Genomic DNA, 19,906 nt, shown 5'->3' on the forward strand with positions numbered 1-19,906 from the left:
CAATGTGACTGTATGATTAGATCCATATCTGGAATTCACATTGAGGATAGAAGGATGCTATTGTTGCAACAGAGAACCATAAACACCGACCCAGATGGGACTTGAACCCACAATCTTCAGCTCCGGAGGCTGACGCCTTATCCATTAGGCCACTGGGCCAATCTGTTTAAGCCTAAATTAGTAGATGTCTTGGACTGTCTTCCTCATGTTCTCCGGTTCATTTGCATCAGAATTAGTGGAGATGTATTCACATCATCACAATGTCCTATAGCAGGCTTTTCAACCAGGGTACTTTGAGGTTTCTTCAGGGGTGCCTTGGCAAAAAGCCTAAAAATAGGCAAAAATGTATACAAACCAGAAGGTGGATCAAGCCTGCCTTTTAGTTACACAAAGCCACAGGTTTTTACTGTGTTGAACTGGATGGACTAATGTCCTTTCTCAGCCTTATCGACTATGTATTTATAAATGTAACCATTTCAACCTTCCAGCCACCTGCGTCCTAACAACCAGTGATGTCATTAGTGTTGACCCTTACAACCAGTGATGTCATTAGTGTTAAACCTCCCCTGCCCCTTTCTGTCAACACTGGGGTCACATTAGCTGAGTGATGAAGAGAAACTAAGGGACAGGAGAAACATTGGCATACTAATCAGTACTAGTGTGCAAAAGTGTGTTTGCTTTGGAAGACTAAATCACCCCTGATGATGGGTGTCTTACGTGTGTCGATGATACTGTCACATAATGTAAAATATTAGAATAGTTTTTTAGATTTTAGAAGCTAAAGCCTTAAGATTGTCCATTTTTTAAAGAGTGCCTTGACTGCAAATGGTTGAGAAACACTGACCTGGAGCCTACAGTCATGACACATCTGGTAACCCAATGTAGCTGTTTTCCCCAGTGTAGCTGTCTTTGGTGAGATTGGGAAACGTAACAACTCTGTAAATCCTCTACAATGTAATCTATAGCTGGGCTCGAATATGAGCTGTGAATGGCTGGGCAATCTTCTGGGACCTGTGACGTGTCCCAGAACATTGCAGGAAGTGAGGGGAAGAATATACTTACATAGAATATTATTTGTTGCGCAGAATATGTAATAGTGTAGCTGCTCGGCATGGGACACCGTAGACGGTGGCAATGATTCTCCACTTCTACAAAGATCTCATAGGTATGGCAAATGCATAGATTCAGAGGACCAAGCTGGAGCAATGTGACTGTATGATTAGATCCATATCTGGAATTCACATAGAGGATAGAAGGATGCTATTGTTGCAACAGAGAACCATAAACACCGACCCAGATGGGACTTGAACCCACAATCTTCAGCTCCGGAGGCTGACGCCTTATCCATTAGGCCACTGGGCCAATCTGTTTAAGCCTAAATTAGTAGATGTCTTGGACTGTCTTCCTCATGTTCTCCGGTTCATTTGCATCAGAATTAGTGGAGATGTATTCACATCATCACAATGTCCTATAGCAGGCTTTTCAACCAGGGAACTTTGAGGTTTCTTCAGGGGTGCCTTGGCAAAAAGCCTAAAAATAGGCAAAAATGTATACAAACCAGAAGGTAGATCAAGCCTGCCTTTTAGTTACACAAAGCCACAGGTTTTTATTGTGTTGAACTGGATGGACTAATGTCCTTTCTCAGCCTTATCGACTATGTATTTATAAATGTAACCATTTCAACCTTCCAGCCACCTGCGTCCTAACAACCAGTGATGTCATTAGTGTTGACCCTTACAACCAGTGATGTCATTAGTGTTAAACCTCCCCTGCCCCTTTCTGTCAACACTGGGGTCACATTAGCTGAGTGATGAAGAGAAACTAAGGGACAGGAGAAACATTGGCATACTAATCAGTACTAGTGTGCAAAAGTGTGTTTGCTTTGGAAGACTAAATCACCCCTGATGATGGGTGTCTTACGTGTGTCGATGATACTGTCACATAATGTAAAATATTAGAATAGTTTTTTAGATTTTAGAAGCTAAAGCCTTAAGATTGTCCATTTTTTAAAGAGTGCCTTGACTGCAAATGGTTGAGAAACACTGACCTGGAGCCTACAGTCATGACACATCTGGTAACCCAATGTAGCTGTTTTCCCCAGTGTAGCTGTCTTTGGTGAGATTGGGAAACGTAACAACTCTGTAAATCCTCTACAATGTAATCTATAGCTGGGCTCGAATATGAGCTGTGAATGGCTGGGCAATCTTCTGGGACCTGTGACGTGTCCCAGAACATTGCAGGAAGTGAGGGGAAGAATATACTTACATAGAATATTATTTGTTGCGCAGAATATGTAATAGTGTAGCTGCTCGGCATGGGACACCGTAGACAGTGGCAATGATTCTCCACTTCTACAAGGATCTCATAGGTATGGCAAATGTATAGATTCAGAGGACCAAGCTGGAGCAATGTGACTGTATGATTAGATCCATATCTGGAATTCACATAGAGGATAGAAGGATGCCATTGTTGCAACAGAGAACCATAAACACCGACCCAGATGGGACTTGAACCCACAATCTTCAGCTCCGGAGGCTGACGCCTTATCCATTAGGCCACTGGGATAATCTGTTTAAGTCTAAATTAGTAGATGTCTTGGACTGTCTTCCTCATGTTCTCCGGTTCATTTGCATCAGAATTAGTGGAGATGTATTCACATCATCACAATGTCCTATAGCAGGCTTTTCAACCAGGGTACTTTGAGGTTTCTTCAGGGGTGCCTTGGCAAAAAGCCTAAAAATAGGCAAAAATGTATACAAACCAGAAGGTGGATCAAGCCTGCCTTTTAGTTACACAAAGCCACAGGTTTTTATTGTGTTGAACTGGATGGACTAATGTCCTTTCTCAGCCTTATCGACTATGTATTTATAAATGTAACCATTTCAACCTTCCAGCCACCTGCGTCCTAACAACCAGTGATGTCATTAGTGTTGACCCTTACAACCAGTGATGTCATTAGTGTTAAACCTCCCCTGCCCCTTTCTGTCAACACTGGGGTCACATTAGCTGAGTGATGAAGAGAAACTAAGGGACAGGAGAAACATTGGCATACTAATCAGTACTAGTGTGCAAAAGTGTGTTTGCTTTGGAAGACTAAATCACCCCTGATGATGGGTGTCTTACGTGTGTCGATGATACTGTCACATAATGTAAAATATTAGAATAGTTTTTTAGATTTTAGATTTTAGAAGCTAAAGCCTTAAGATTGTCCATTTTTTAAAGAGTGCCTTGACTGCAAATGGTTGAGAAACACTGACCTGGAGCCTACAGTCATGACACATCTGGTAACCCAATGTAGCTGTTTTCCCCAGTGTAGCTGTCTTTGGTGAGATTGGGAACAGTAACAACTCTGTAAATCCTCTACAATGTAATCTACAGCTGGGCTCGCATATGAGCTGTGAATGGCTGGGCAATCTTCTGGGACCTGTGACGTGTCCCAGAACATTTCAGGAAGTGAGGGGAAGAATATACTTACATAGAATATTATTTGTTGCGCAGAATATGTAATAGTGTAGCTGCTCGGCATGGGACACCGTAGACGGTGGAAATGATTCTCCACTTCTACAAGGATCTCATAGGTATGGCAAATGCATAGATTCAGAGGACCAAGCTGGAGCAATGTGACTATACGATTAGATCCATATCTGCAAATCACATTGAGGATAGAAGGATGCCATTGTTGCAACAGAGAACCATAAACACCGACCCAGATGGGATTTGAACCCACAATCGTCAGCTCCGGAGGCTGACGCCTTATCCATTAGGCCACTGGGCCAATCTGCTTAAGTCTAAATTAGTAGATGTCTTGGACTGTCTTCCTCATGTTCTCCGGTTCATTTGCATCAGAATTAGTGGAGATGTATTCACATCATCACAATGTCCTATAGCAGGCTTTTCAACCACGGTACTTTGAGGTTTCTTCAGGGGTGCCTTGGCAAAAAGCCTAAAAATGGCCAAAAATGTATACAAACCAGAAGGTGGATCAAGCCTGCCTTGTAGTTACAGAAAGCCACTGGTTTTTATTGTGTTGAACTGCATGGACTAATGTCTTTTCTCAGCCTTATCGACTATGTATTTATAAATGTAACCATTTCAACCTTCCAGCCACCTGCGTCCTAACAACCAGTGATGTCATTAGTGTTGACCCTAACAACCAGTGATGTCATTAGTGTTAAACCTCCCCTGCCCCTTTCTGTCAACACTGGGGTCACATTAGCTGAGTGATGAAGAGAAACTAAGGGACAGGAGAAACATTGGCATACTAATCAGTACTAGTGTGCAAAAGTGTGTTTGCTTTGGAAGACTAAATCACCCCTGATGATGGGTGTCTTACGTGTGTCGATGATACTGTCACATAATGTAAAATATTAGAATAGTTTTTTAGATTTTAGAAGCTAAAGTCTTAAGATTGTCCATATTTTAAAGAGTGCCTTGACTGCAAATGGTTGAGAAACACTGACCTGGAGCCTACAGTCATGACACATCTGGTAACCCAATGTACCTGTTTTCCCCAGTGTAGCTGTCTTTGGTGAGATTGGGAACAGTAACAACTCTGTAAATCCTGTACAATGTAATCTACAGCTGGGCTCGAATATGAGCTGTGAATGGCTGGGCAATCTTCTGGGACCTGTGACGTGTCCCAGAACATTGCAGGAAGTGAGGGGAAGAATATACTTACATAGAATATTATTTTTTGCGCAGAATATGTAATAGTGTAGCTGCTCGGCATGGGACACCGTAGACGGTGGCAATGATTCTCCACTTCTACAAGGATCTCATAGGTATGGCAAATGAATAGATTCAGAGGACTAAGCTGGAGTAATGTGACTATACGATTAGATCCATATCTGCAAATCACATTGAGGATAGAAGGATGCCATTGTTGCAACAGAGAACCATAAACACCGACCCAGATGGGACTTGAACCCACAATCTTCAGCTCCGGAGGCTGACGCCTTATCCATTAGGCCACTGGGCCAATCTGTTTACGTCTAAATCAGTAGATGTCTTGGACTGTCTTCCTCATGTTCTCCGGTTCATTTGCATCAGAATTAGTGGAGATGTATTCACATCATCACAATGTCCTATAGCAGGCTTTTCAACCAGGGTACTTTGAGGTTTCTTCAGGGGTGCCTTGGCAAAAAGCCTAAAAATAGGCAAAAATGTATACAAACCAGAAGGTGGATCAAGCCTGCCTTTTAGTTACACAAAGCCACAGGTTTTTACTGTGTTGAACTGGATGGACTAATGTCCTTTCTCAGCCTTATCGACTATGTATTTATAAATGTAACCATTTCAACCTTCCAGCCACCTGCGTCCTAACAACCAGTGATGTCATTAGTGTTGACCCTTACAACCAGTGATGTCATTAGTGTTAAACCTCCCCTGCCCCTTTCTGTCAACACTGGGGTCACATTAGCTGAGTGATGAAGAGAAACTAAGGGACAGGAGAAACATTGGCATACTAATCAGTACTAGTGTGCAAAAGTGTGTTTGCTTTGGAAGACTAAATCACCCCTGATGATGGGTGTCTTACGTGTGTCGATGATACTGTCACATAATGTAAAATATTAGAATAGTTTTTTAGATTTTAGAAGCTAAAGCCTTAAGATTGTCCATTTTTTAAAGAGTGCCTTGACTGCAAATGGTTGAGAAACACTGACCTGGAGCCTACAGTCATGACACATCTGGTAACCCAATGTAGCTGTTTTCCCCAGTGTAGCTGTCTTTGGTGAGATTGGGAACAGTAACAACTCTGTAAATCCTCTACAATGTAATCTACAGCTGGGCTCGCATATGAGCTGTGAATGGCTGGGCAATCTTCTGGGACCTGTGACGTGTCCCAGAACATTGCAGGAAGTGAGGGGAAGAATATACTTACATAGAATATTATTTGTTGCGCAGAATATGTAATAGTGTAGCTGCTCGGCATGGGACACCATAGACGGTGGCAATGATTCTCCACTTCTACAAAGATCTCATAGGTATGGCAAATGCATAGATTCAGAGGGCCAAGCTGGAGCAATGTGACTATACGATTAGATCCATATCTGCAAATCACATTGAGGATAGAAGGATGCCATTGTTGCAACAGAGAACCATTAACACCGACCCAGATGGGACTTGAACCCACAATCTTCAACTCCGGAGGCTGACGCCTTATCCATTAGGCCACTGGGCCAATAAGTTTAAGTCTAAATTAGTAGATGTCTTGGACTGTCTTCCTCATGTTCTCCGGTTCATTTGCATCAGAATTAGTGGAGATGTATTCACATCATCACAATGTCCTATAGCAGGCTTTTCAACCAGGGTACTTTGAGGTTTCTTCAGGGGTGCCTTGGCAAAAAGCCTAAAAATAGGCAAAAATGTATACAAACCAGAAGGTGGATCAAGCCTGCCTTTTAGTTACACAAAGCCACAGGTTTTTACTGTGTTGAACTGGATGGACTAATGTCCTTTCTCAGCCTTATCGACTATGTATTTATAAATGTAACCATTTCAACCTTCCAGCCACCTGCGTCCTAACAACCAGTGATGTCATTAGTGTTGACCCTAACAACCAGTGATGTCATTAGTGTTAAACCTCCCCTGCCCCTTTCTGTCAACACTGGGGTCACATTAGCTGAGTGATGAAGAGAAACTAAGGGACAGGAGAAACATTGGCATACTAATCAGTACTAGTGTGCAAAAGTGTGTTTGCTTTGGAAGACTAAATCACCCCTGATGATGGGTGTCTTACGTGTGTCGATGATACTGTCACATAATGTAAAATATTAGAATAGTTTTTTAGATTTTAGAAGCTAAAGCCTTAAGATTGTCCATTTTTTAAAGAGTGCCTTGACTGCAAATGGTTGAGAAACACTGACCTGGAGCCTACAGTCATGACACATCTGGTAACCCAATGTAGCTGTTTTCCCCAGTGTAGCTGTCTTTGGTGAGATTGGGAACAGTAACAACTCTGTAAATCCTCTACAATGTAATCTACAGCTGGGCTCGCATATGAGCTGTGAATGGCTGGGCAATCTTCTGGGACCTGTGACGTGTCCCAGAACATTGCAGGAAGTGAGGGGAAGAATATACTTACATAGAATATTATTTGTTGCGCAGAATATGTAATAGTGTAGCTGCTCGGCATGGGACACCGTAGACGGTGGCAATGATTCTCCACTTCTACAAGGATCTCATAGGTATGGCAAATGCATAGATTCAGAGGGCCAAGCTGGAGCAATGTGACTATACGATTAGATCCATATCTGCAAATCACATTGAGGATAGAAGGATGCCATTGTTGCAACAGAGAACCATAAACAACGACCCAGATGGGACTTGAACCCACAATCTTCAACTCCGGAGGCTGACGCCTTATCCATTAGGCCACTGGGCCAATATGTTTAAGTCTAAATTAGTAGATGTCTTGGACTGTCTTCCTCATGTTCTCCGGTTCATTTGCATCAGAATTAGTGGAGATGTATTCACATCATCACAATGTCCTATAGCAGGCTTTTCAACCAGGGTACTTTGAGGTTTCTTCAGGGGTGCCTTGGCAAAAAGCCTAAAAATAGGCAAAAATGTATACAAACCAGAAGGTGGATCAAGCCTGCCTTTTAGTTACACAAAGCCACAGGTTTTTACTGTGTTGAACTGGATGGACTAATGTCCTTTCTCAGCCTTATCGACTATGTATTTATAAATGTAACCATTTCAACCTTCCAGCCACCTGCGTCCTAACAACCAGTGATGTCATTAGTGTTGACCCTAACAACCAGTGATGTCATTAGTGTTGACCCTAACAACCAGTGATGTCATTAGTGTTAAACCTCCCCTGCCCCTTTCTGTCAACACTGGGGTCACATTAGCTGAGTGATGAAGAGAAACTAAGGGACAGGAGAAACATTGGCATACTAATCAGTACTAGTGTGCAAAAGTGTGTTTGCTTTGGAAGACTAAATCACCCCTGATGATGGGTGTCTTACGTGTGTCGATGATACTGTCACATAATGTAAAATATTAGAATAGTTTTTTAGATTTTAGAAGCTAAAGCCTTAAGATTGTCCATTTTTTAAAGAGTGCCTTGACTGCAAATGGTTGAGAAACACTGACCTGGAGCCTACAGTCATGACACATCTGGTAACCCAATGTAGCTGTTTTCCCCAGTGTAGCTGTCTTTGGTGAGATTGGGAACAGTAACAACTCTGTAAATCCTCTACAATGTAATCTACAGCTGGGCTCGCATATGAGCTGTGAATGGCTGGGCAATCTTCTGGGACCTGTGACGTGTCCCAGAACATTGCAGGAAGTGAGGGGAAGAATATACTTACATAGAATATTATTTGTTGCGCAGAATATGTAATAGTGTAGCTGCTCGGCATGGGACACCATAGACGGTGGCAATGATTCTCCACTTCTACAAAGATCTCATAGGTATGGCAAATGCATAGATTCAGAGGACCAAGCTGGAGCAATGTGACTGTATGATTAGATCCATATCTGGAATTCACATTGAGGATAGAAGGATGCTATTGTTGCAACAGAGAACCATAAACACCGACCCAGATGGGACTTGAACCCACAATCTTCAGCTCCGGAGGCTGACGCCTTATCCATTAGGCCACTGGGCCAATCTGTTTAAGCCTAAATTAGTAGATGTCTTGGACTGTCTTCCTCATGTTCTCCGGTTCATTTGCATCAGAATTAGTGGAGATGTATTCACATCATCACAATGTCCTATAGCAGGCTTTTCAACCAGGGTACTTTGAGGTTTCTTCAGGGGTGCCTTGGCAAAAAGCCTAAAAATAGGCAAAAATGTATACAAACCAGAAGGTGGATCAAGCCTGCCTTTTAGTTACACAAAGCCACAGGTTTTTACTGTGTTGAACTGGATGGACTAATGTCCTTTCTCAGCCTTATCGACTATGTATTTATAAATGTAACCATTTCAACCTTCCAGCCACCTGCGTCCTAACAACCAGTGATGTCATTAGTGTTGACCCTTACAACCAGTGATGTCATTAGTGTTAAACCTCCCCTGCCCCTTTCTGTCAACACTGGGGTCACATTAGCTGAGTGATGAAGAGAAACTAAGGGACAGGAGAAACATTGGCATACTAATCAGTACTAGTGTGCAAAAGTGTGTTTGCTTTGGAAGACTAAATCACCCCTGATGATGGGTGTCTTACGTGTGTCGATGATACTGTCACATAATGTAAAATATTAGAATAGTTTTTTAGATTTTAGAAGCTAAAGCCTTAAGATTGTCCATTTTTTAAAGAGTGCCTTGACTGCAAATGGTTGAGAAACACTGACCTGGAGCCTACAGTCATGACACATCTGGTAACCCAATGTAGCTGTTTTCCCCAGTGTAGCTGTCTTTGGTGAGATTGGGAAACGTAACAACTCTGTAAATCCTCTACAATGTAATCTATAGCTGGGCTCGAATATGAGCTGTGAATGGCTGGGCAATCTTCTGGGACCTGTGACGTGTCCCAGAACATTGCAGGAAGTGAGGGGAAGAATATACTTACATAGAATATTATTTGTTGCGCAGAATATGTAATAGTGTAGCTGCTCGGCATGGGACACCGTAGACGGTGGCAATGATTCTCCACTTCTACAAAGATCTCATAGGTATGGCAAATGCATAGATTCAGAGGACCAAGCTGGAGCAATGTGACTGTATGATTAGATCCATATCTGGAATTCACATAGAGGATAGAAGGATGCTATTGTTGCAACAGAGAACCATAAACACCGACCCAGATGGGACTTGAACCCACAATCTTCAGCTCCGGAGGCTGACGCCTTATCCATTAGGCCACTGGGCCAATCTGTTTAAGCCTAAATTAGTAGATGTCTTGGACTGTCTTCCTCATGTTCTCCGGTTCATTTGCATCAGAATTAGTGGAGATGTATTCACATCATCACAATGTCCTATAGCAGGCTTTTCAACCAGGGAACTTTGAGGTTTCTTCAGGGGTGCCTTGGCAAAAAGCCTAAAAATAGGCAAAAATGTATACAAACCAGAAGGTAGATCAAGCCTGCCTTTTAGTTACACAAAGCCACAGGTTTTTATTGTGTTGAACTGGATGGACTAATGTCCTTTCTCAGCCTTATCGACTATGTATTTATAAATGTAACCATTTCAACCTTCCAGCCACCTGCGTCCTAACAACCAGTGATGTCATTAGTGTTGACCCTTACAACCAGTGATGTCATTAGTGTTAAACCTCCCCTGCCCCTTTCTGTCAACACTGGGGTCACATTAGCTGAGTGATGAAGAGAAACTAAGGGACAGGAGAAACATTGGCATACTAATCAGTACTAGTGTGCAAAAGTGTGTTTGCTTTGGAAGACTAAATCACCCCTGATGATGGGTGTCTTACGTGTGTCGATGATACTGTCACATAATGTAAAATATTAGAATAGTTTTTTAGATTTTAGAAGCTAAAGCCTTAAGATTGTCCATTTTTTAAAGAGTGCCTTGACTGCAAATGGTTGAGAAACACTGACCTGGAGCCTACAGTCATGACACATCTGGTAACCCAATGTAGCTGTTTTCCCCAGTGTAGCTGTCTTTGGTGAGATTGGGAAACGTAACAACTCTGTAAATCCTCTACAATGTAATCTATAGCTGGGCTCGAATATGAGCTGTGAATGGCTGGGCAATCTTCTGGGACCTGTGACGTGTCCCAGAACATTGCAGGAAGTGAGGGGAAGAATATACTTACATAGAATATTATTTGTTGCGCAGAATATGTAATAGTGTAGCTGCTCGGCATGGGACACCGTAGACAGTGGCAATGATTCTCCACTTCTACAAGGATCTCATAGGTATGGCAAATGTATAGATTCAGAGGACCAAGCTGGAGCAATGTGACTGTATGATTAGATCCATATCTGGAATTCACATAGAGGATAGAAGGATGCCATTGTTGCAACAGAGAACCATAAACACCGACCCAGATGGGACTTGAACCCACAATCTTCAGCTCCGGAGGCTGACGCCTTATCCATTAGGCCACTGGGATAATCTGTTTAAGTCTAAATTAGTAGATGTCTTGGACTGTCTTCCTCATGTTCTCCGGTTCATTTGCATCAGAATTAGTGGAGATGTATTCACATCATCACAATGTCCTATAGCAGGCTTTTCAACCAGGGTACTTTGAGGTTTCTTCAGGGGTGCCTTGGCAAAAAGCCTAAAAATAGGCAAAAATGTATACAAACCAGAAGGTGGATCAAGCCTGCCTTTTAGTTACACAAAGCCACAGGTTTTTATTGTGTTGAACTGGATGGACTAATGTCCTTTCTCAGCCTTATCGACTATGTATTTATAAATGTAACCATTTCAACCTTCCAGCCACCTGCGTCCTAACAACCAGTGATGTCATTAGTGTTGACCCTTACAACCAGTGATGTCATTAGTGTTAAACCTCCCCTGCCCCTTTCTGTCAACACTGGGGTCACATTAGCTGAGTGATGAAGAGAAACTAAGGGACAGGAGAAACATTGGCATACTAATCAGTACTAGTGTGCAAAAGTGTGTTTGCTTTGGAAGACTAAATCACCCCTGATGATGGGTGTCTTACGTGTGTCGATGATACTGTCACATAATGTAAAATATTAGAATAGTTTTTTAGATTTTAGATTTTAGAAGCTAAAGCCTTAAGATTGTCCATTTTTTAAAGAGTGCCTTGACTGCAAATGGTTGAGAAACACTGACCTGGAGCCTACAGTCATGACACATCTGGTAACCCAATGTAGCTGTTTTCCCCAGTGTAGCTGTCTTTGGTGAGATTGGGAACAGTAACAACTCTGTAAATCCTCTACAATGTAATCTACAGCTGGGCTCGCATATGAGCTGTGAATGGCTGGGCAATCTTCTGGGACCTGTGACGTGTCCCAGAACATTTCAGGAAGTGAGGGGAAGAATATACTTACATAGAATATTATTTGTTGCGCAGAATATGTAATAGTGTAGCTGCTCGGCATGGGACACCGTAGACGGTGGAAATGATTCTCCACTTCTACAAGGATCTCATAGGTATGGCAAATGCATAGATTCAGAGGACCAAGCTGGAGCAATGTGACTATACGATTAGATCCATATCTGCAAATCACATTGAGGATAGAAGGATGCCATTGTTGCAACAGAGAACCATAAACACCGACCCAGATGGGATTTGAACCCACAATCGTCAGCTCCGGAGGCTGACGCCTTATCCATTAGGCCACTGGGCCAATCTGCTTAAGTCTAAATTAGTAGATGTCTTGGACTGTCTTCCTCATGTTCTCCGGTTCATTTGCATCAGAATTAGTGGAGATGTATTCACATCATCACAATGTCCTATAGCAGGCTTTTCAACCACGGTACTTTGAGGTTTCTTCAGGGGTGCCTTGGCAAAAAGCCTAAAAATGGCCAAAAATGTATACAAACCAGAAGGTGGATCAAGCCTGCCTTGTAGTTACAGAAAGCCACTGGTTTTTATTGTGTTGAACTGCATGGACTAATGTCTTTTCTCAGCCTTATCGACTATGTATTTATAAATGTAACCATTTCAACCTTCCAGCCACCTGCGTCCTAACAACCAGTGATGTCATTAGTGTTGACCCTAACAACCAGTGATGTCATTAGTGTTAAACCTCCCCTGCCCCTTTCTGTCAACACTGGGGTCACATTAGCTGAGTGATGAAGAGAAACTAAGGGACAGGAGAAACATTGGCATACTAATCAGTACTAGTGTGCAAAAGTGTGTTTGCTTTGGAAGACTAAATCACCCCTGATGATGGGTGTCTTACGTGTGTCGATGATACTGTCACATAATGTAAAATATTAGAATAGTTTTTTAGATTTTAGAAGCTAAAGTCTTAAGATTGTCCATATTTTAAAGAGTGCCTTGACTGCAAATGGTTGAGAAACACTGACCTGGAGCCTACAGTCATGACACATCTGGTAACCCAATGTACCTGTTTTCCCCAGTGTAGCTGTCTTTGGTGAGATTGGGAACAGTAACAACTCTGTAAATCCTGTACAATGTAATCTACAGCTGGGCTCGAATATGAGCTGTGAATGGCTGGGCAATCTTCTGGGACCTGTGACGTGTCCCAGAACATTGCAGGAAGTGAGGGGAAGAATATACTTACATAGAATATTATTTTTTGCGCAGAATATGTAATAGTGTAGCTGCTCGGCATGGGACACCGTAGACGGTGGCAATGATTCTCCACTTCTACAAGGATCTCATAGGTATGGCAAATGAATAGATTCAGAGGACTAAGCTGGAGTAATGTGACTATACGATTAGATCCATATCTGCAAATCACATTGAGGATAGAAGGATGCCATTGTTGCAACAGAGAACCATAAACACCGACCCAGATGGGACTTGAACCCACAATCTTCAGCTCCGGAGGCTGACGCCTTATCCATTAGGCCACTGGGCCAATCTGTTTACGTCTAAATCAGTAGATGTCTTGGACTGTCTTCCTCATGTTCTCCGGTTCATTTGCATCAGAATTAGTGGAGATGTATTCACATCATCACAATGTCCTATAGCAGGCTTTTCAACCAGGGTACTTTGAGGTTTCTTCAGGGGTGCCTTGGCAAAAAGCCTAAAAATAGGCAAAAATGTATACAAACCAGAAGGTGGATCAAGCCTGCCTTTTAGTTACACAAAGCCACAGGTTTTTACTGTGTTGAACTGGATGGACTAATGTCCTTTCTCAGCCTTATCGACTATGTATTTATAAATGTAACCATTTCAACCTTCCAGCCACCTGCGTCCTAACAACCAGTGATGTCATTAGTGTTGACCCTTACAACCAGTGATGTCATTAGTGTTAAACCTCCCCTGCCCCTTTCTGTCAACACTGGGGTCACATTAGCTGAGTGATGAAGAGAAACTAAGGGACAGGAGAAACACTGGCATACTAATCAGTACTAGTGTGCAAAAGTGTGTTAGCTTTGGAAGACTAAATCACCCCTGATGATGGGTGTCTTACGTGTGTCGATGATACTGTCACATAATGTAAAATATTAGAATAGTTTTTTAGATTTTAGAAGCTAAAGCCTTAAGATTGTCCATATTTTAAAGAGTGCCTTGACTGCAAATGGTTGAGAAACACTGACCTGGAGCCTACAGTCATGACACATCTGGTAACCCAATGTAGCTGTTTTCCCCAGTGTAGCTGTCTTTGGTGAGATTGGGAAACGTAACAACTCTGTAAATCCTCTACAATGTAATCTATAGCTGGGCTCGAATATGAGCTGTGAATGGCTGGGCAATCTTCTGGGACCTGTGACGTGTCCCAGAACATTGCAGGAAGTGAGGGGAAGAATATACTTACATAGAATATTATTTGTTGCGCAGAATATGTAATAGTGTAGCTGCTCGGCATGGGACACCGTAGACGGTGGCAATGATTCTCCACTTCTACAAAGATCTCATAGGTATGGCAAATGCATAGATTCAGAGGACCAAGCTGGAGCAATGTGACTGTATGATTAGATCCATATCTGGAATTCACATAGAGGATAGAAGGATGCTATTGTTGCAACAGAGAACCATAAACACCGACCCAGATGGGACTTGAACCCACAATCTTCAGCTCCGGAGGCTGACGCCTTATCCATTAGGCCACTGGGCCAATCTGTTTAAGCCTAAATTAGTAGATGTCTTGGACTGTCTTCCTCATGTTCTCCGGTTCATTTGCATCAGAATTAGTGGAGATGTATTCACATCATCACAATGTCCTATAGCAGGCTTTTCAACCAGGGTACTTTGAGGTTTCTTCAGGGGTGCCTTGGCAAAAAGCCTAAAAATAGGCAAAAATGTATACAAACCAGAAGGTGGATCAAGCCTGCCTTTTAGTTACACAAAGCCACAGGTTTTTATTGTGTTGAACTGGATGGACTAATGTCCTTTCTCAGCCTTATCGACTATGTATTTATAAATGTAACCATTTCAACCTTCCAGCCACCTGCGTCCTAACAACCAGTGATGTCATTAGTGTTGACCCTTACAACCAGTGATGTCATTAGTGTTAAACCTCCCCTGCCCCTTTCTGTCAACACTGGGGTCACATTAGCTGAGTGATGAAGAGAAACTAAGGGACAGGAGAAACATTGGCATACTAATCAGTACTAGTGTGCAAAAGTGTGTTTGCTTTGGAAGACTAAATCACCCCTGATGATGGGTGTCTTACGTGTGTCGATGATACTGTCACATAATGTAAAATATTAGAATAGTTTTTTAGATTTTAGAAGCTAAAGCCTTAAGATTGTCCATTTTTTAAAGAGTGCCTTGACTGCAAATGGTTGAGAAACACTGACCTGGAGCCTACAGTCATGACACATCTGGTAACCCAATGTAGCTGTTTTCCCCAGTGTAGCTGTCTTTGGTGAGATTGGGAACAGTAACAACTCTGTAAATCCTCTACAATGTAATCTACAGCTGGGCTCGCATATTAGCTGTGAATGGCTGGGCAATCTTCTGGGACCTGTGACGTGTCCCAGAACATTTCAGGAAGTGAGGGGAAGAATATACTTACATAGAATATTATTTGTTGCGCAGAATATGTAATAGTGTAGCTGCTCGGCATGGGACACCGTAGACGGTGGAAATGATTCTCCACTTCTACAAGGATCTCATAGGTATGGCAAATGCATAGATTCAGAGGACCAAGCTGGAGCAATGTGACTATACGATTAGATCCATATCTGCAAATCAGATTGAGGATAGAAGGATGCCATTGTTGCAACAGAGAACCATAAACACCGACCCAGATGGGATTTGAACCCACAATCGTCAGCTCCGGAGGCTGACGCCTTATCCATTACGCCACTGGGCCAATCGGCTTAAGTCTAAATTAGTAGATGTCTTGGACTGTCTTCCTCATGTTCTCCGGTTCATTTGCATCAGAATTAGTGGAGATGTATTCACATCATCACAATGTCCTATAGCAGGCTTTTCAACCACGGTACTTTGAGGTTTCTTCAGGGGTGCCTTGGCAAAAAGCCTAAAAATGGCCAAAAATGTATACAAACCAGAAGGTGGATCAAGCCTGCCTTGTAGTTACAGAAAGCCACTGGTTTTTATTGTGTTGAACTGCATGGACTAATGTCTTTTCTCAGCCTTATCGACTATGTATTTATAAATGTAACCATTTCAACCTTCCAGCCACCTGCGTCCTAACAACCAGTGATGTCATTAGTGTTGACCCTAACAACCAGTGATGTCATTAGTGTTAAACCTCACCTGCCCCTTTCTGTCAACACTGGGGTCACATTAGCTGAGTGATGAAGAGAAACTAAGGGACAGGAGAAACATTGGCATACTAATCAGTACTAGTGTGCAAAAGTGTGTTTGCTTTGGAAGACTAAATCACCCCTGATGATGGGTGTCTTACGTGTGTCGATGATACTGTCACATAATGTAAAATATTAGAATAGTTTTTTAGATTTTAGAAGCTAAAGTCTTAAGATTGTCCATATTTTAAAGAGTGCCTTGACTGCAAATGGTTGAGAAACACTGACCTGGAGCCTACAGTCATGACACATCTGGTAACCCAATGTACCTGTTTTCCCCAGTGTAGCTGTCTTTGGTGAGATTGGGAACAGTAACAACTCTGTAAATCCTGTACAATGTAATCTACAGCTGGGCTCGCATATGAGCTGTGAATGGCTGGGCAATCTTCTGGGACCTGTGACGTGTCCCAGAACATTGCAGGAAGTGAGGGGAAGAATATACTTACATAGAATATTATTTGTTGCGCAGAATATGTAATAGTGTAGCTGCTCGGCATGGGACACCGTAGACGGTGGCAATGATTCTCCACTTCTACAAGGATCTCATAGGTATGGCTAAATGCATAGATTCAGAGGACCAAGCTGGAGCAATGTGACTATACGATTAGATCCATATCTGCAAATCACATTGAGGATAGAAGGATGCCATTGTTGCAACAGAGAACCATAAACACCGACCCAGATGGGACTTGAACCCACAATCTTCAGCTCCGGAGGCTGACGCCTTATCCATTAGGCCACCGGGCCAATCTGTTTAAGACTAAATTAGTAGATGTCTTGGACTGTCTTCCTCATGTTCTCCGGTTCATTTGCATCAGAATTAGTGGAGATGTATTCACATCATCACAATGTCCTATAGCAGGCTTTTCAACCAGGGTACTTTGAGGTTTCTTCAGGGGTGCCTTGGCAAAAAGCCTAAAAATGGGCAAAAATGTATACAAACCAGAAGGTGCATCAAGCCTGCCTTTTAGTTACACAAAGCCACAGGTTTTTATTGTGTTGAACTGAATGGACTAATGTCCTTTCTCAGCCTTATCGACTATGTATTTATAAATGTAACCATTTCAACCTTCCAGCCACCTGCGTCCTAACAACCAGTGATGTCATTAGTGTTGACCCTAACAACCAGTGATGTCATTAGTGTTAAACCTCCCCTGCCCCTTTCTGTCAACACTGGGGTCCCATTAGCTGAGTGATGAAGAGAAACTAAGGGACAGGAGAAACATTGGCATACTAATCAGTACTAGTGTGCAAAAGTGTGTTTGCTTTGGAAGACTAAATCACCCCTGATGATGGGTGTCTTACGTGTGTCGATGATACTGTCACATAATGTAAAATATTAGAATCGTTTTTTAGATTTTAGAAGCTAAAGCCTTAAGATTGTCCATATTTTAAAGAGTGCCTTGACTGCAAATGGTTGAGAAACACTGACCTGGAGCCTACAGTCATGACACATCTGGTAACCCAATGTAGCTTTTTTCCCCAGTGTAGCTGTCTTTGGTGAGATTGGGAACAGTAACAACTCTGTAAATCCTCTACAATGTAATCTACAGCTGGGCTCGAATATGAGCTGTGAATGGCTGGGCAATCTTCTGGGACCTGTGACGTGTCCCAGAACATTGCAGGAAGGGAGGGGAAGAATATACTTACATAGAATATTATTTTTTGCGCAGAATATGTAATAGTGTAGCTGCTCGGCATGGGACACCGTAGACGGTGGCAATGATTCTCCACTTCTACAAGGATCTCATAGGTATGGCAAATGCATAGATTCAGAGGACCAAGCTGGAGTAATGTGACTATACGATCAGATCCATATCTGCAAATCACATTGAGGATAGAAGGATGCCATTGTTGCATCAGAGAACCATAAACACCGACCCAGATGGGACTTGAACCCACAATCTTCAGCTCCGGAGGCTGACGCCTTATCCATTAGGCCACCGGGCCAATCTGTTTAAGTCTAAATTAGTAGATGTCTTGGACTGTCTTCCTCATGTTCTCCGGTTCATTTGCATCAGAATTAGTGGAGATGTATTCACATCATCACAATGTCCTATAGCAGGCTTTTCAACCAGGGTACTTTGAGGTTTCTTCAGGGGTGCCTTGGCAAAAAGCCTAAAAATAGGCAAAAATGTATACAAACCAGAAGGTGGATCAAGCCTGCCTTTTAGTTACACAAAGCCACAGGTTTTTATTGTGTTGAACTGGATGGACTAATGTCCTTTCTCAGCCTTATCGACTATGTATTTATAAATGTAACCATTTCAACCTTCCAGCCACCTGCGTCCTAACAACCAGTGATGTCATTAGTGTTGACCCTAACAACCAGTGATGTCATTAGTGTTAAACCTCCCCTGCCCCTTTCTGTCAACACTGGGGTCACATTAGCTGAGTGATGAAGAGAAACTAAGGGACAGGAGAAACATTGGCATACTAATCAGTACTAGTGTGCAAAAGTGTGTTTGCTTTGGAAGACTAAATCACCCCTGATGATGGGTGTCTTACGTGTGTCGATGATACTGTCACATAATGTAAAATATTAGAATAGTTTTTTAGATTTTAGAAGCTAAAGTCTTAAGATTGTCCATTTTTTAAAGAGTGCCTTGACTGCAAATGGTTGAGAAACACTGACCTGGAGCCTACAGTCATGACACATCTGGTAACCCAATGTACCTGTTTTCCCCAGTGTAGCTGTCTTTGGTGAGATTGGGAACAGTAACAACTCTGTAAATCCTGTACAATGTAATCTACAGCTGGGCTCGAATATGAGCTGTGAATGGCTGGGCAATCTTCTGGGACCTGTGACGTGTCCCAGAACATTGCAGGAAGTGAGGGGAAGAATATACTTACATAGAATATTATTTGTTGCGCAGAATATGTAATAGTGTAGCTGCTCGGCATGGGACACCGTAGACGGTGGCAATGATTCTCCACTTCTACAAGGATCTCATAGGTATGGCAAATGAATAGATTCAGAGGACTAAGCTGGAGTAATGTGACTATACGATTAGATCCATATCTGCAAATCACATTGAGGATAGAAGGATGCCATTGTTGCAACAGAGAACCATAAACACCGACCCAGATGGGACTTGAACCCACAATCTTCAGCTCCGGAGGCTGACGCCTTATCCATTAGGCCACCGGGCCAATCTGTTTAAGACTAAATTAGTAGATGTCTTGGACTGTCTTCCTCATGTTCTCCGGTTCATTTGCATCAGAATTAGTGGAGATGTATTCACATCATCACAATGTCCTATAGCAGGCTTTTCAACCAGGGTACTTTGAGGTTTCTTCAGGGGTGCCTTGGCAAAAAGCCTAAAAATGGGCAAAAATGTATACAAACCAGAAGGTGGATCAAGCCTGCCTTTTAGTTACACAAAGCCACAGGTTTTTATTGTGTTGAACTGAATGGACTAATGTCCTTTCTCAGCCTTATCGACTATGTATTTATAAATGTAACCATTTCAACCTTCCAGCCACCTGCGTCCTAACAACCAGTGATGTCATTAGTGTTGACCCTAACAACCAGTGATGTCATTAGTGTTAAACCTCCCCTGCCCCTTTCTGTCAACACTGGGGTCCCATTAGCTGAGTGATGAA

General features: G+C 42.5%; 17 non-coding genes across 17 annotated transcripts; all 17 read right to left on the reverse strand.

Moving 5' to 3' along the window:
• Window positions 1–86: 86 nt before the first annotated feature.
• Window positions 87–159, reverse strand: TRNAR-CCG (transfer RNA arginine (anticodon CCG)). The gene has a single exon. It is a non-coding gene; the product is annotated as a tRNA-Arg (tRNA).
• Window positions 160–1,289: 1,130 nt separating this feature from the next.
• On the reverse strand, window positions 1,290–1,362 carry TRNAR-CCG (transfer RNA arginine (anticodon CCG)). The gene has a single exon. It is a non-coding gene; the product is annotated as a tRNA-Arg (tRNA).
• Window positions 1,363–2,492: 1,130 nt separating this feature from the next.
• TRNAR-CCG (transfer RNA arginine (anticodon CCG)) lies at window positions 2,493–2,565 on the reverse strand. Its single transcript has one exon. It is a non-coding gene; the product is annotated as a tRNA-Arg (tRNA).
• Window positions 2,566–3,702: 1,137 nt separating this feature from the next.
• Window positions 3,703–3,775, reverse strand: TRNAR-CCG (transfer RNA arginine (anticodon CCG)). Its single transcript has one exon. It is a non-coding gene; the product is annotated as a tRNA-Arg (tRNA).
• A 1,130-nt stretch (window positions 3,776–4,905) lies between these two features.
• Window positions 4,906–4,978, reverse strand: TRNAR-CCG (transfer RNA arginine (anticodon CCG)). Its single transcript has one exon. It is a non-coding gene; the product is annotated as a tRNA-Arg (tRNA).
• Window positions 4,979–6,108: 1,130 nt separating this feature from the next.
• Window positions 6,109–6,181, reverse strand: TRNAR-CCG (transfer RNA arginine (anticodon CCG)). Its single transcript has one exon. It is a non-coding gene; the product is annotated as a tRNA-Arg (tRNA).
• A 1,130-nt stretch (window positions 6,182–7,311) lies between these two features.
• Window positions 7,312–7,384, reverse strand: TRNAR-CCG (transfer RNA arginine (anticodon CCG)). The gene has a single exon. It is a non-coding gene; the product is annotated as a tRNA-Arg (tRNA).
• A 1,161-nt stretch (window positions 7,385–8,545) lies between these two features.
• Window positions 8,546–8,618, reverse strand: TRNAR-CCG (transfer RNA arginine (anticodon CCG)). Its single transcript has one exon. It is a non-coding gene; the product is annotated as a tRNA-Arg (tRNA).
• A 1,130-nt stretch (window positions 8,619–9,748) lies between these two features.
• On the reverse strand, window positions 9,749–9,821 carry TRNAR-CCG (transfer RNA arginine (anticodon CCG)). The gene has a single exon. It is a non-coding gene; the product is annotated as a tRNA-Arg (tRNA).
• A 1,130-nt stretch (window positions 9,822–10,951) lies between these two features.
• On the reverse strand, window positions 10,952–11,024 carry TRNAR-CCG (transfer RNA arginine (anticodon CCG)). The gene has a single exon. It is a non-coding gene; the product is annotated as a tRNA-Arg (tRNA).
• A 1,137-nt stretch (window positions 11,025–12,161) lies between these two features.
• TRNAR-CCG (transfer RNA arginine (anticodon CCG)) lies at window positions 12,162–12,234 on the reverse strand. The gene has a single exon. It is a non-coding gene; the product is annotated as a tRNA-Arg (tRNA).
• Window positions 12,235–13,364: 1,130 nt separating this feature from the next.
• Window positions 13,365–13,437, reverse strand: TRNAR-CCG (transfer RNA arginine (anticodon CCG)). The gene has a single exon. It is a non-coding gene; the product is annotated as a tRNA-Arg (tRNA).
• Window positions 13,438–14,567: 1,130 nt separating this feature from the next.
• TRNAR-CCG (transfer RNA arginine (anticodon CCG)) lies at window positions 14,568–14,640 on the reverse strand. The gene has a single exon. It is a non-coding gene; the product is annotated as a tRNA-Arg (tRNA).
• Window positions 14,641–15,770: 1,130 nt separating this feature from the next.
• On the reverse strand, window positions 15,771–15,843 carry TRNAR-CCG (transfer RNA arginine (anticodon CCG)). The gene has a single exon. It is a non-coding gene; the product is annotated as a tRNA-Arg (tRNA).
• A 1,131-nt stretch (window positions 15,844–16,974) lies between these two features.
• On the reverse strand, window positions 16,975–17,047 carry TRNAR-CCG (transfer RNA arginine (anticodon CCG)). The gene has a single exon. It is a non-coding gene; the product is annotated as a tRNA-Arg (tRNA).
• A 1,130-nt stretch (window positions 17,048–18,177) lies between these two features.
• TRNAR-CCG (transfer RNA arginine (anticodon CCG)) lies at window positions 18,178–18,250 on the reverse strand. Its single transcript has one exon. It is a non-coding gene; the product is annotated as a tRNA-Arg (tRNA).
• A 1,130-nt stretch (window positions 18,251–19,380) lies between these two features.
• On the reverse strand, window positions 19,381–19,453 carry TRNAR-CCG (transfer RNA arginine (anticodon CCG)). The gene has a single exon. It is a non-coding gene; the product is annotated as a tRNA-Arg (tRNA).
• Window positions 19,454–19,906: the final 453 nt, after the last annotated feature.

This window comes from Lithobates pipiens, unplaced genomic scaffold (genome assembly GCF_037356315.1).
Source record: "Lithobates pipiens isolate NorthernLeopardFrog02 unplaced genomic scaffold, aLitPip1_a1.2 Scaffold_23, whole genome shotgun sequence".
Lineage (NCBI taxonomy): Eukaryota > Metazoa > Chordata > Amphibia > Anura > Ranidae > Lithobates > Lithobates pipiens.